Consider the following 12,427-nt stretch of genomic DNA (forward strand, 5'->3'; position numbering starts at 1 on the left):
AGAAGTTTAAAGAAAACCTGCATTCAAATGATTAACAGTAATGGTAGAATATGTTTGAACAGCGCTTTAGAGTTTCTAAGCACTTTTAAGTGCTTAGTCTCTCTTGATCCTCACACACTCTGTGGGGTAGAAGGCATCAGGTCCCATCTGGGTTGAGGCTGATTTTCACAGGTGGCTTGTGAGATCAATTTTAGTACTTTACAGCTACAGTTCTAGGTTTCATCTCGAGAAATGTGGAGACTAATGTTTCTACCAGCCTATTCCAATTTCAGTGAAGTTTACAAGCTGCTTTGTCTACCCAAACTCTCATTTTTTCAAACACTCTTAAAATGTGACACCTTCTGAAAAGTCCATGAAGAAATTAGCATATTCATGGAAAAACCCCCCATATTCTTAATGTTTCCATTTTACTAGTTGTTATGAGAAATTAAAAACAAACTGCAAAATTTGATTGCTTTTGGTGGATTTATATAGTATAGTAAGTTTAGTTTTCTCAAATATTATTTGGAAGCAAGGTAATGAAAAAACACTTTAATTAGAAGCCTGATTTTATTTTTTAATTTTGGACAAGGATGGATCTAGAAAACCCTGATAGCTGAGTTCCAGTGATGTGGATGAAGGAACTACTGCAGGTTCTCTTTCCCTCTCCGTCCTCCTCACACTCCTCCAACTTTTTTTTTTTTTCTATCTGCACAAATTGTATTTATGACTTGACTACTTCTAAGGCAAACATCTGATAACGAATAGCCTTAAAGTCTTTTTTCCAACCCAACCCAATTCTGAAAATTCCCGTTGAGGATGAAATGATGCTATACCATCATTACAAGATACCTATCACCCTGCGTAGAAAAAACGCAAATAAAGAACATGCCTCATCCTCAAACTGAATCTGACTTTCAGGCCCTTTTGTGCTTTCTTACCTTCTTTCTGATTTAATTGATGAATGAAAACACTCTAAATCTTAGACACCTTCTATAAAATTTGAGTTTAAAGTAATGAGAATGTCACTTTCAGTTAGATCCTAATTTTGCAAAAACTATTACCTTTCTAGTTCGATTGTGTTTTCTAGATAGATTTGCTTTTCTAATATGGAAGCAAAGAAATGTCAGAGACATCAAGCTTTCTAAATTGTGGCTTAAGGCCAACAACTTGCTGCCCACTAGAAGGATGATAGAAACAAAAATCAGAAAAGAGGAGCCCAGCAGTGGTGCCTCCCTCCCTCCCCCACCCCTGCCAAGAATGTAGTGCTAATTATCAACCAACCTTCAAGATTCAGGAGTGGTAACTGCATTCCAAGGAGCTGGCACAAAGGATATACTTAATGTGTGTGCACTACCCGTATCAGAGCAGTCCACAGGACTGTAGCAGAGGGAAAGTGAAAACAAAGATGGAAGGATCATCTTAGGGCTTGTTGGTGGGTGTAGGAACATATACTTTGGTTTCTGACTTAGAGAAAAAGAATGCCGTGCTGCCTATTGAGAGCACTGCTTGGTAATCTGCCTAGTGGGAAATACCCTTATTTTATAACTTAAGTAGGTTGATAACATTTTCTGTATTGCAAAACAGAACTTAGCCCCAAAGTATTAAAGCTAACCGTAGCTCAATCAGGAGATTCAACAATTTAGCATTAAATTACGTTGTGGACTATTTTTAATTTAAGAATTATCGTTACTATTACTGAACTTTGTATGGGAAAAATGAGAGAGGGTGTTGTTGCTTGACACATTTATTTTGCCTAATTTGTTTTTTAGCAGACATTCTTTGATGTTACAATCGTTTTTGAGACATTTTTCTTGGTTTCTAATGGTAACTTAAATGTTCACTGTTCATCTAAAAAGCAAAAACCTAAGAATTAGGTTACTGAATTGCAAATGGAGACCTAATAAGTGTTTCCAGTTTTTCGAGAAATTCATCAAGACTGAAATACATTTGCTTAGATTTAATCTGTTAGGTAGTTTATTGGGCTTTCATGATCGAACAATTCAGCAGAATTGGAAGGGCCTACTTGTATGGTTTCTGGGGAACACAGGAAAATTAAATTTAAATATGTGATTTTTACATCTAGTGGCCTTGGGCAGGTGATATCTTTCTATCCAATTTTCTTTTAAGATATTACAGCCCTCAGGAGTGTTGATAGGTATAGTGTATGATTCAAACTGAATCAGCTATTACTGATGCAGGTAAGAAACCATTAGTAAACTCTTGGTTACTATCACCTTCTATTAAAAAAAAAGGATGGATAATGTTCAAGAAATACCTTGGAAGGACTAACCAAGAAACACACAAAATGAATGTTCTTTTAGGACCCTAATGCTCTAAAAGATGTTATTACAACCTATTTTTCTTTATATAATATCATAAGTAAAATGGAGGCTGTTATATGTTGGAAAGTGCATAAGATTACATGTTTTTATAATAGGGATGCAGGCATTCCAAAATAAATAAATAAAAATACATGCATCTCTCTTGCCTCTTACTGAAAGTATTAATCTAATTTTATAATAATGCTTACTTTTTAATATTAAGGCTCTGTAAAAGAAAAACACATTTATTTCTAAGACGTAGAGCATGGGTCATGTATTTTTTTAAGCCTTCCAATTTCTTTTCACCAACTCCACCCATTGTGTCTATTACCATGTCACAATTAATAGTTATGTTTCTATTTTTGTTGAGTTGATTTAAGCTTTATATTTATTCAATGTGACTTTTAATAGAGAATAATAATGAGAAGTATTTGCTATTGACACTGAAATTATACAGCTCTCATTTCACCTTATATTTCAATTTCATCTTTATTTTTTTTCCCAAGCAAATAATACAGACTGTTGACATCCTAGAAATGAATCGTGGGTGGTATTAAATGGAGCCTGGGACTCTGAAATGTAGACTTGTTGTTTGTTTTCTGTATTCTTATCCTAACCTGAACCCCTGACTTTTGTGTTGTATTTTTTTATGACTCTGAAATGCTTTGAGGGAAAGATATTTTAATGTGTACAATTTGTTTTATTTTCATACTGATCTCTATTTTTGTTTAAAACCGTGTTGCATCATGAAATCACTTAATCCAAAATAAATCTTCTTTAAAAAAAAATAGATTATGATTTTTCTGTGATATATTTGGGGAAGAAAAAACTCAAGAGAGAAGAGAACAAAGTAGGGATAAAAGTCTCATGGGATTAGTATGCAGCTTTGTGGATACAGGAAGTTCTCTTTTCATGATATTTATAAGTAGGAATCTATTTTGTTTATCCCTAAAAGATTATTTTACTATTTGATAGGCCATAAATTAATGTTAAAGAAATGAATTAACACAAATCATAATCTCTGAAGTCACATGGGTTGAGACTATTTGTTGAACCATCTTGGTTGTATGCTTGTTTCATAACCACATATGCACACCACCACCACCACTACCACCCACATCAATCTAATCGAGGGGTCACATATTCACAAGCCTGCAGGGGCCAAGTAAGTATTTAATGAATGAAACTGTCTGGGTGTAAGCAACAGAGTGTGGTGGGGTTTACCTAAAGGAGGCATTCTAATATTTTGCTCCAGCAGATTCTAATCACATGAGATTCAGGTCAGTGTTGAAAGACTCAGGCCAGTGTTGGTTTATCAAGAGAAATCCAGAAATCTAAATTTTTATATGGCGTTTCTAGATCTCTTTAATACTGGGTGGATCAAAGCAAATAATGTCTGTAGGTTGAATTTGCTCGCAGGTCCCCCAGTTTGGAACCCTTGATTTACTCAGTAATGTTACTTTATACTTGATTGGTAATATAAATGAACTGACCAAATAAATAAAACCTTACTGTGATACGGCAGTTAATACAAAGAGATGGGGAAAGGAAAAAGGCAAATATATGCTGTAACGGCAGATAATCACTAAATGATGTACTTGAAAATGATCTGTGTTTACCGGTATCTTTCTTTCTTTCTTTTTTTTTTTTTTATACATTTATTTTATTTATTTCTTTTTGGCTGCATTGGGTTTTCGTTGCTGCGCACGGGCTTTCTCTAGTTGCAGCGAGCAGGGGCTACCCTTTGCTGCGGTGCATGGGCTTCTCATTGCGGTGGCTTCTCTTGTTGTGGAGCATGGGCTCTAGGCACGCGGGCTTCAGTAGTTGTGGCACGCGGGCTCAGTAGTTGTGACTTGCAGGCTGTAGAGTGCAAGCAGACTCAGTCGTTGTGGCACACAGGCTTAGTTGCTCTGCAGCATGTGGGATCTTCCCGGACCAGGGCTTGAATCCTTGTCCCCTGCATTGGCAGGCGGATTCTTAACCACTGTGCCACCAGGGAAACCCACGGGTATCATTCTGAAAATCAATTCATTGTATTAATTCATATAAGTTGAGGATCCATGTCAAGATTTTGTGAAACAGATGTGCCATTAAGCTAAATTCTGTATTTGAAACTAGAAATGAATTTCCTGTATCACATGAGAACAGTTAAGCAAAGACATCCTTTATAACTGACTAAAGATTGACATTATTATTGAAAGAGAAGAGCAAGAGATTAATCTATGACACTGACTTCCTGGTTATTGTGTCATAATGTTCCCTGTGTATCCTTTGACCTCAATGTGCTTTCATTATGATAAATTTATCTACTTTCATTATATTGTTTTAATGAAACCTGAAACCTACTTAGTGAATGTTTTAACAATGCATAATTCCCACCATCCTGCTAATTGCCCCCAGGAAGTCTTTCTTGATGTTTTTTTATTTCACCCTTTAACCAGAAAGCATTTAACCCCTTTATCAAGGAATGGAAAAGCGTTTTTCTTCATACTTTCCACTTTTTCTTGATCAAAAAACTTTATTAATGACTTTTTTTCCCTCTAAACAGATACTTTCTTCTAAAGAGACACTAGATTGACTAGTATTCCATTTGTCAACCAAAGTAAACTTTGGAGTAACAATAATAAATTGAAATGAGAATATCTGATAAAAATATAATGTATATATTGATAGAAATGAATTTCACATATTTTATTTGCCCCATCATTATAGGTCATCTCAAAAGATATTTAGATGATGTCTAGTTTAATGAACTGATTGTTCATTTAGAAAGGAAAAGCCAGCAATTTCCAAGCCATAAATCATTGTCAAATATATATTTCTTTGACAATTTATAATATTGTTATAAAATACTACCTCTTGCAACGCAAAACACTTGGATAGTGTAATAATTCACGTCTAGTTGGTATTTAGTTGGCATTGGAAAATGGAACCCAAATCCAAATTTTTGAACCTTCTCATGACATTGCCAACATATCCCTCTCCCTGCCTCTCCCAGAACAAAACAACAAAACCATTTTCAACTGTTGGTTAAAGAACTGTTCACCAGTTGGTGAAGATTTACTGTCGTTCCAGTTTCAATCAGGAAACCATGTCAACATTTCTTTTTTTTTTTATACAGCAGATTCTTATTAGTCATCAATTTTATCCACATCAGTGGGTACATGTCAATCCGAATCGCCCAATTCATCATACCCCCACCACCACCCCCTGCTGCTTTCCCGCCTTGGTGTCCATACGTTTGTTCTCTACATCTGTGTCTCAATTTCTGCACTGCAAACTGGTTCATCTGTACCATTTTTCTACGTTCCACATATATGCGTTAATATACGATATTTGTTCTACTCTTTCTGACTTACTTCACTCTGTATGACAGTCTCTAGATCCATCCACATCTCTACAAATGACCCAATTTCGTTCCTTTTTATGGCTGAGTAATATTCCATTGTATATATGTACCACATCTTCTCTATCCATTCGTCTGTCGATGGGCATTTAGGTTGCTTCCATGACCATAGTGCTGCAATGAACATTGGGGTGCATGTGTCTTTTTGAATTACGGTTTTCTCGGGGTATATGCCCAGTAGTGGGATTGCTGGATCATATGGTAATTCTATTTTTAGTTTTTTAAGGAACCTCCATACTGTTCTCCATAGTGGTTGTATCAATTTACATTCCCACCAACAGTGCAAGTGGGTTCCCTTTTCTCCACACCCTCTCCAGCATTTATTGTTTGTAGAATTTCTGATGATGCCCATTCTAACTGGTGTGAGGTGATACCTCACTGAAGTTTTGATTTGCATTTCTCTAATAATTAGTGATGTTGAGCATCTTTTCATGTGCCTCTTGGCCATCTGTATGTCTTCTTTGGAGAAATGTCTATTTAGGGCTTCTGCCCATTTTTGGATTGGGTTGTTTGTTTCTTTAATATTGAGCTGCATGAGCTGTTTATATATTTTGGAGATTAATCCTATGTCCGTTGATTCGTTTGCAAATAGTTTCTCCCATTCTGAGGGTTGTCTTTTCGTCTTGTTTATGGTTTCCTTTGCTGTGCAAAAGCTTTTAAGCTTCATTAGGTCCCATTTGTTTATTTTTGTTTTTATTTCCATTACTCTAGGAGGTGGATCAAAAAAGATTTTGCTGTGATTTATGTCAAAGAGTGTTCTTCCTATGTTTTCCTCTAAGAGTTTTATAGTGTCCGGTCTTACATTTAGGTCTCTAATCCATTTTGAGTTTATTTTTGTGTATGGTGTTAGGGAGTGTTCTAATTTCATTCTTTTACATGTAGCTGTCCAGTTTTCCCAGCACCACTTATTGAAGAGACTGTCTTTTCTCCATTGTATATCCTTGCCTCCTTTGTCATAGATTAGTTGACCATAGGTGCGTGGGTGTACCTCTGGGCTTTCTATCCTGTTCCATTGATCTATATTTCTGTTTTTGTACCAATACCATATTGTCTTGATTACTGTAGCTTTGTAGTATAGTCTGAAGTCAGGGAGTCTGATTCCTCCAGCTCTGCTTTTTTCCCTCAAGACTGCTTTGGCTATTCGGGGTCTTTTGTGTCTCCATACAAATTTTAAGATTTTTTTGTACTAGTTCTGTAAAAAATGCCATTGGTAACTTGATAAGGATTGCATTGAATCTGTAGATTGCTTTGGGTAGTATAGTCATTTTCACAATATTGATACTTCCAATCCAAGAACATGATATATCTCTCCATCTGTTAGTGTCATCTTTAATTTCTTTCATCAGTGTCTTATAGTTTTCTGCATACAGGTCTTTTGTCTCTCTAGGTAGGTTTATTCCTAGGTATTTTATTCTTTTTGTTGCAATGGTAAATGGGAGTGTTTCCTTAATTTCTCTTTCAGATTTTTCATCATTAGTATATAGGAATACAAGAGACTTCTGTGCATTAATTTTGTATCCTGCAACTTTACCAAACTCATTGATTAGCTCTAGTAGTTTTCTGGTGGCATCTTTAGGGTTCTCTGTGTATAGTATCATGTCATCTGCAAACAGTGACAGTTTTACTTCTTCTTTTCCAATTTGTATTCCTTTTATTTCTTTTTCTTCTCTGATTGCTGTGGCTAGAACTTCCAAAACTATGTTGAATAATAGTGATGAGAGCGGACATCCTTGTCTTGTTCCTGATCTTAGAGGAAATGCTTTCAGTTTTTCACCGTTGAGAATGATGTTTGCTGTGGGTTTGTCATATATGGCCTTTATTATTTTGAGGTAGGTTCCCTCTATGCCCACTTTCTGGAGAGTTTTTATCATAAATGGGTGTTGAATTTTGTCAAAAGCTTTTTCTGCATCTATTGAGATGATCATATGGTTTTTATTCTTCAATTTGTGAATATGGTTTATCATATGGATTGATTTGCGTATATTGAAGAATCCTTGCATCCCTGGGATAAATCCCACTTGATCATGGTGTATGATCCTTTTAATGTGTTGTTGGATTCTGTTTGCTAGTATTTTGTTGAGGGTTTTTGCATCTATATTCATCAGAGATATTGGTCTGTAATTTTCTTTTTTTGTAGTATCTTTGTCTGGTTTTGGTATCAGGGTGATGGTGGCCTCATAGAATGAGATTGGGAGTGTTCCTTCCTCTGCAGTTTTTTGGAAGAGTTAGAGAAGGATGGGTGTTAACTCTTCTCTAAATGTTTGATAGAATTCACCTGTGAAGCCATCTGGTCCTGGACTTTTGTTTGTTGGAAGATTTTTAATCACAGTTTCAATTTCATTACTTGTGATTGGTCTGTTCATATTTTCTATTTCTTCCTGGTTCAGTCTTGGAAGGTTATACCTTTCTAAGAATTTGTCCATTTCTTCCAGGTTGTCCATTTTATTGGCATAGTGTTGCTTGTAGTAGTCTCTTAGGATGCTTTGTATTTCTGCAGTGTCTGTTGTAACTTCTCCTTTTTCATTTCTAATTTTATTGATTTGAGTCCTCCCCCTCTTTTTCTTGATGAGTCTGGCTAATGGTTTATCAATTTTGTTTATCTTCTCAAAAAACCAGCTTTTAGTTTTATTAATCTTTGCTATTGTTTTCTTTGTTTCTCTTTCATTTATTTCTGCTCTGATCTTTATGATTTCTTTCCTTCTGCTAACTTTGGGTTTTGTTTGTTCTTCTTTCTCTAGGTCTTTTAGGTGTAAGGTTAGATTGTTTGAGATTTTTCTTGTTTCTTGAGGTAGGCTTGTATAGCTATAAACTTCCCTCTTAGAACTGCTTTTGCTGCATCCCATAGGTTTTGGATCGTCGTGTTTTCATTGTCATTTGTCTCTAGGTATTTTTTGATTTCCTCTCTGATTTCTTCAGTGATCTTTTGGTTATTTAGTAACGTATTCTTTAGCCTCCATGTGTTTGTGTTTTTTACGTTTTTTTCCCTGTAATTGATTTCTAATCTCATAGCGTTGTGGTCAGAAAAGATGCTTGATATGATTTCAATTTTCTTAAATTTACTGAGGCTTGATTTTTGACCCAAGATGTGATGTATCCTGGAGAATGTTCCATGCACACTTGAGAAGAAAGTGTAATCTTCTGTTTTTGGATGGAATGTCCTATAAATATCAATTAAATCTATCTGGTCTACTGTGTCATTTAAACCTTCTGTTTCCTTATTTATTTTCATTTTGAATGGTCTGTCCATTGGTGTAAGTGAGGTGTTAAAGTCCCCCACTATTATTGTGTTACTGTCAATTTCCTCTTTTATAGCTGTTAGCAGTTGCCTTATGTATTGAGGTGCTCCTATGTTGGGTGCATATATATTTATAATTGTTATATCTTCTTCTTGGATTGATCCCTTGATCATTATGTAGTGTCCTTCCTTGTCTCTTGTAACATTCTTTATTTTAAAGTCTATTTTATCTGATATGAGTATTGCTACTCCAGCTTTCTTTTGATTTCCATTTGCATGCAATATCTTTTTCCATCCCCTCACTTTCCGTCTGTATGTGTCCCCAGGTCTGAAGTCGGTCTCTTGTAGACATCATATATATGGGTCCTGTTTTTGTATCCATTCAGCAAGTCTGTGTCTTTTGGTTGGAGCATTTAATATATTCACGTTTAAGGTAATTATTGATATGTATGTTCCTGTTACCATTTTCTTAATTGTTTTGGGTTTGCTTTTGTAGGTCCTTTTCTTCTCTTGTTTTTCCCACTTAGAAAAGTTCCTTTAGCATTTGTTGTAGAGCTGGTTTGGTGGTGCTGAATTCTCTTAGCTTTTGCTTGTCTGTAAAGTTTTTGATTTCTCTGTTGAATCTGAATGAGATCCTTGCTGGGTAGAGTAAACTTGGTTGTAGGTTCTTCCCTTTCATCATTTTAAGTATATCTTGCCACTCCCTTCTGGCTTGTAGAGCTTCTGCTGACAAATCAGCTGTTAACCTTATGGGAGTTCCCTTGTATGTTATTTGTCGTTTCTTAAATGTTGCATCAAATCACCAATAGTGATAGAGGACCCTCCAAATACAGAAACATAGCTTTAAGTCAGCCCTACCAATACAAAATCATATGTATGCTTCATTTACTTTCCAGTAAACTTTCATATATCATCAAACTTGGTTTTAAGTTGAAAATATAATTTTTTTCCCATTAGCTTTAATAACAACTGCTTGCCCACTGCCCCAGATATAAAAGAAAAGTGATGATCCAGTAAGATACCACTTTGATTTTGTCTGATCCCTGGCCAGACACTGGGTATCTTGGGGTGTGCACTCATTGGTTTGAATAGCAATGTCTATGTCATCAAAATCTCTTCCTCATACAATACTACTGATGATTAGGAGCTAAAATGTTTGGGTTTGTTTTCTCTCATCTTCAGTTAACCTGTCTGTTATAACATTCATAACAATGTTTAAGGAGGAATGAAGATAACAGGCTGTCTGAATCTTGGAACCAAGCAGGAATGCCAATAGTTTTGTGGTGGGAGGGTATGTATAGATCTTTTCTAACAAGGCACACTGTTTGGGTGTGGTTATGGTTGTACACGTACATACTAGTAAACTAATGTTTTCTAGCTGACTTTGACCTGTCCTGAGCTAAGGTCCTTAGTTAAGATATAAATCATATATATTAAATCATATTTCAAAAATTAGCCCTAGGACTTCCCTGGTGGCGCAGTGGTTAAGAATCTGCCCGCCAATGCAGGGGAAATGGGTTCCATACCTGGTCCGGGAAGATCCCACATGCCTCGGAGCAACTAAGCCCGTGCTCCACATCAAGAGAAGCCACCGCAATGAGAAGCCCGCGCACTGCAACGAAGAGTAACCCCGCTCGCTGCAACTAGAGAAAGCCCGCGCACAGCAACAAAGACCCAACTCAGCCAAAAATAAATAAATATATTTTTTAAAAAAAGTTACGGAAGAGAGAATAACATTTGTCTTAAAAAAAAAAAAATTAGCCCTACTCCTTGGAGAAATGACTGATTCTGGAAACATGCAAGATGAGCCTGGAGCATCTTGTAGTGCTGCAAAGTAAGGAAATACTTTAAAAAAAAGCGCCAACAATGGGAGTATATCAAAGGGGTAAAGGACCCAACTGAAATGGCTCCAAATGACCAAATCTAGAACAACCTGAGCAAAAAAAAAAAGTACTGAATTCTATTACAACATATAAAATAAATATCCATAAGTCCATATTGATAAATAAATGCTTGAATAATTAATAAATAAAGAAGAGAAATATTCCATGCAGAAGAATTCCAAGTAATTTGTGTAGATACTCCACCCTTAAATGTCAGATGTGCATAATGACTCCCTTCCATAGAGCATAGCATAGAATGAGGAAGGGGAAAAGAGAAACTTCACAGTGAAGACACTTGACAAACACCACCTCAGCCAGGTGATCAAGACCAATATCAACGGTCATAAATCACGTGGATCGTATGTTCCCTTTATATGATGTGATAAAAATGACACTTTACCTCTGTGGTCTCCCCAAAACCCATCACCCTAGTTCAACCAAGAGAAAAACATCAGACAAATTCCAATATGGGAACATTCTAAAAATAGCTGACCTGTACTCCTCAAAACTATCAAGGTTATCAAAACCAAGAAAACCCTGAGAAACAGAGAAATAGTCACAGCCAAGAAGAGCTTAATCGGACACGATGGTATCCTGGATAGGATCCTGGAATGGAAAAAGGGCATTATGTTAATGCTAAGGAAATCTGAATAAAGCATGGACTTTAGTAAATAATAACGTATCACTATCATATAAACTCACCTAACACTCTTGCTACATTAATAAATAGGATATTGATGAGAACCTTAGGGTTATTCTTGGATAAAAGAATGAAAATGCCCAGGTTTTAGAGAATGGTGTGAAGCAGTAGCTTTCCCACCTGGGTGTCATGTGGCAATAAAATTCAGCCCCATATACAACCCAAAAGAAAAAGACTTGGTTGGTGGGGGCAGGGGAATGGTTTAGTGTTATGAGCTTTACATATGGTTGAAAGGAACATTTACTAATAACAATTAGCAATTATCATCCACTCTTATTATACGAAATGTAATAAATTTTAACACCTACATGAAGAGAAAGGCAATCTCAGAATGAAGAACTATTATTTAAATGAATTAATCTTTGTTAATAATCAGGTTGGATTCTTTTATTTACAACTCAACAGTCCTAACTACTGCATTCTATAAAGTATGAAGTACTATGACTGGCATATAAAAAGTGCTCAAAATTTGATAACCGTGGTGGTAATTGTCTGGTGTTTGACCTGCTACATGAGGTGGGCACTTCCTTACATGAAAGAGTCCTGCTCTGGTATTCAAAACGTGGACCTGCTTTGATGAGACATTAGTAGCCCCTTTGCTGGAGGTGTCTGTGGCTCTGGCCAAAGGGGAAATGTTTTTCCCTTTGCTGTGACCCACTTCTCTCTCAGTGGGTCCATTTGCCTCAATCACATTCATGAGCCAGTTGTTAGAGTCTGTTCTATCCTTTGCAGAGAGTCTACTTCACCCACTGTGTGTCCAGACATGAGAACCCCATCTTCCTGAGATACTAGAGAGTTAGGAATAGAATCATGTCAGCTTCATCCAAGAAGCAGAAGCATTTGTAATAACTAGGAGCAGCAATTTCACTTCTGAGCGGATATCCAACAGAAATGAGTATG

Source organism: Eschrichtius robustus, chromosome 5, assembly GCF_028021215.1.
Source record: "Eschrichtius robustus isolate mEscRob2 chromosome 5, mEscRob2.pri, whole genome shotgun sequence".
In the NCBI taxonomy this organism is placed as follows: Eukaryota; Metazoa; Chordata; class Mammalia; order Artiodactyla; family Eschrichtiidae; genus Eschrichtius; species Eschrichtius robustus.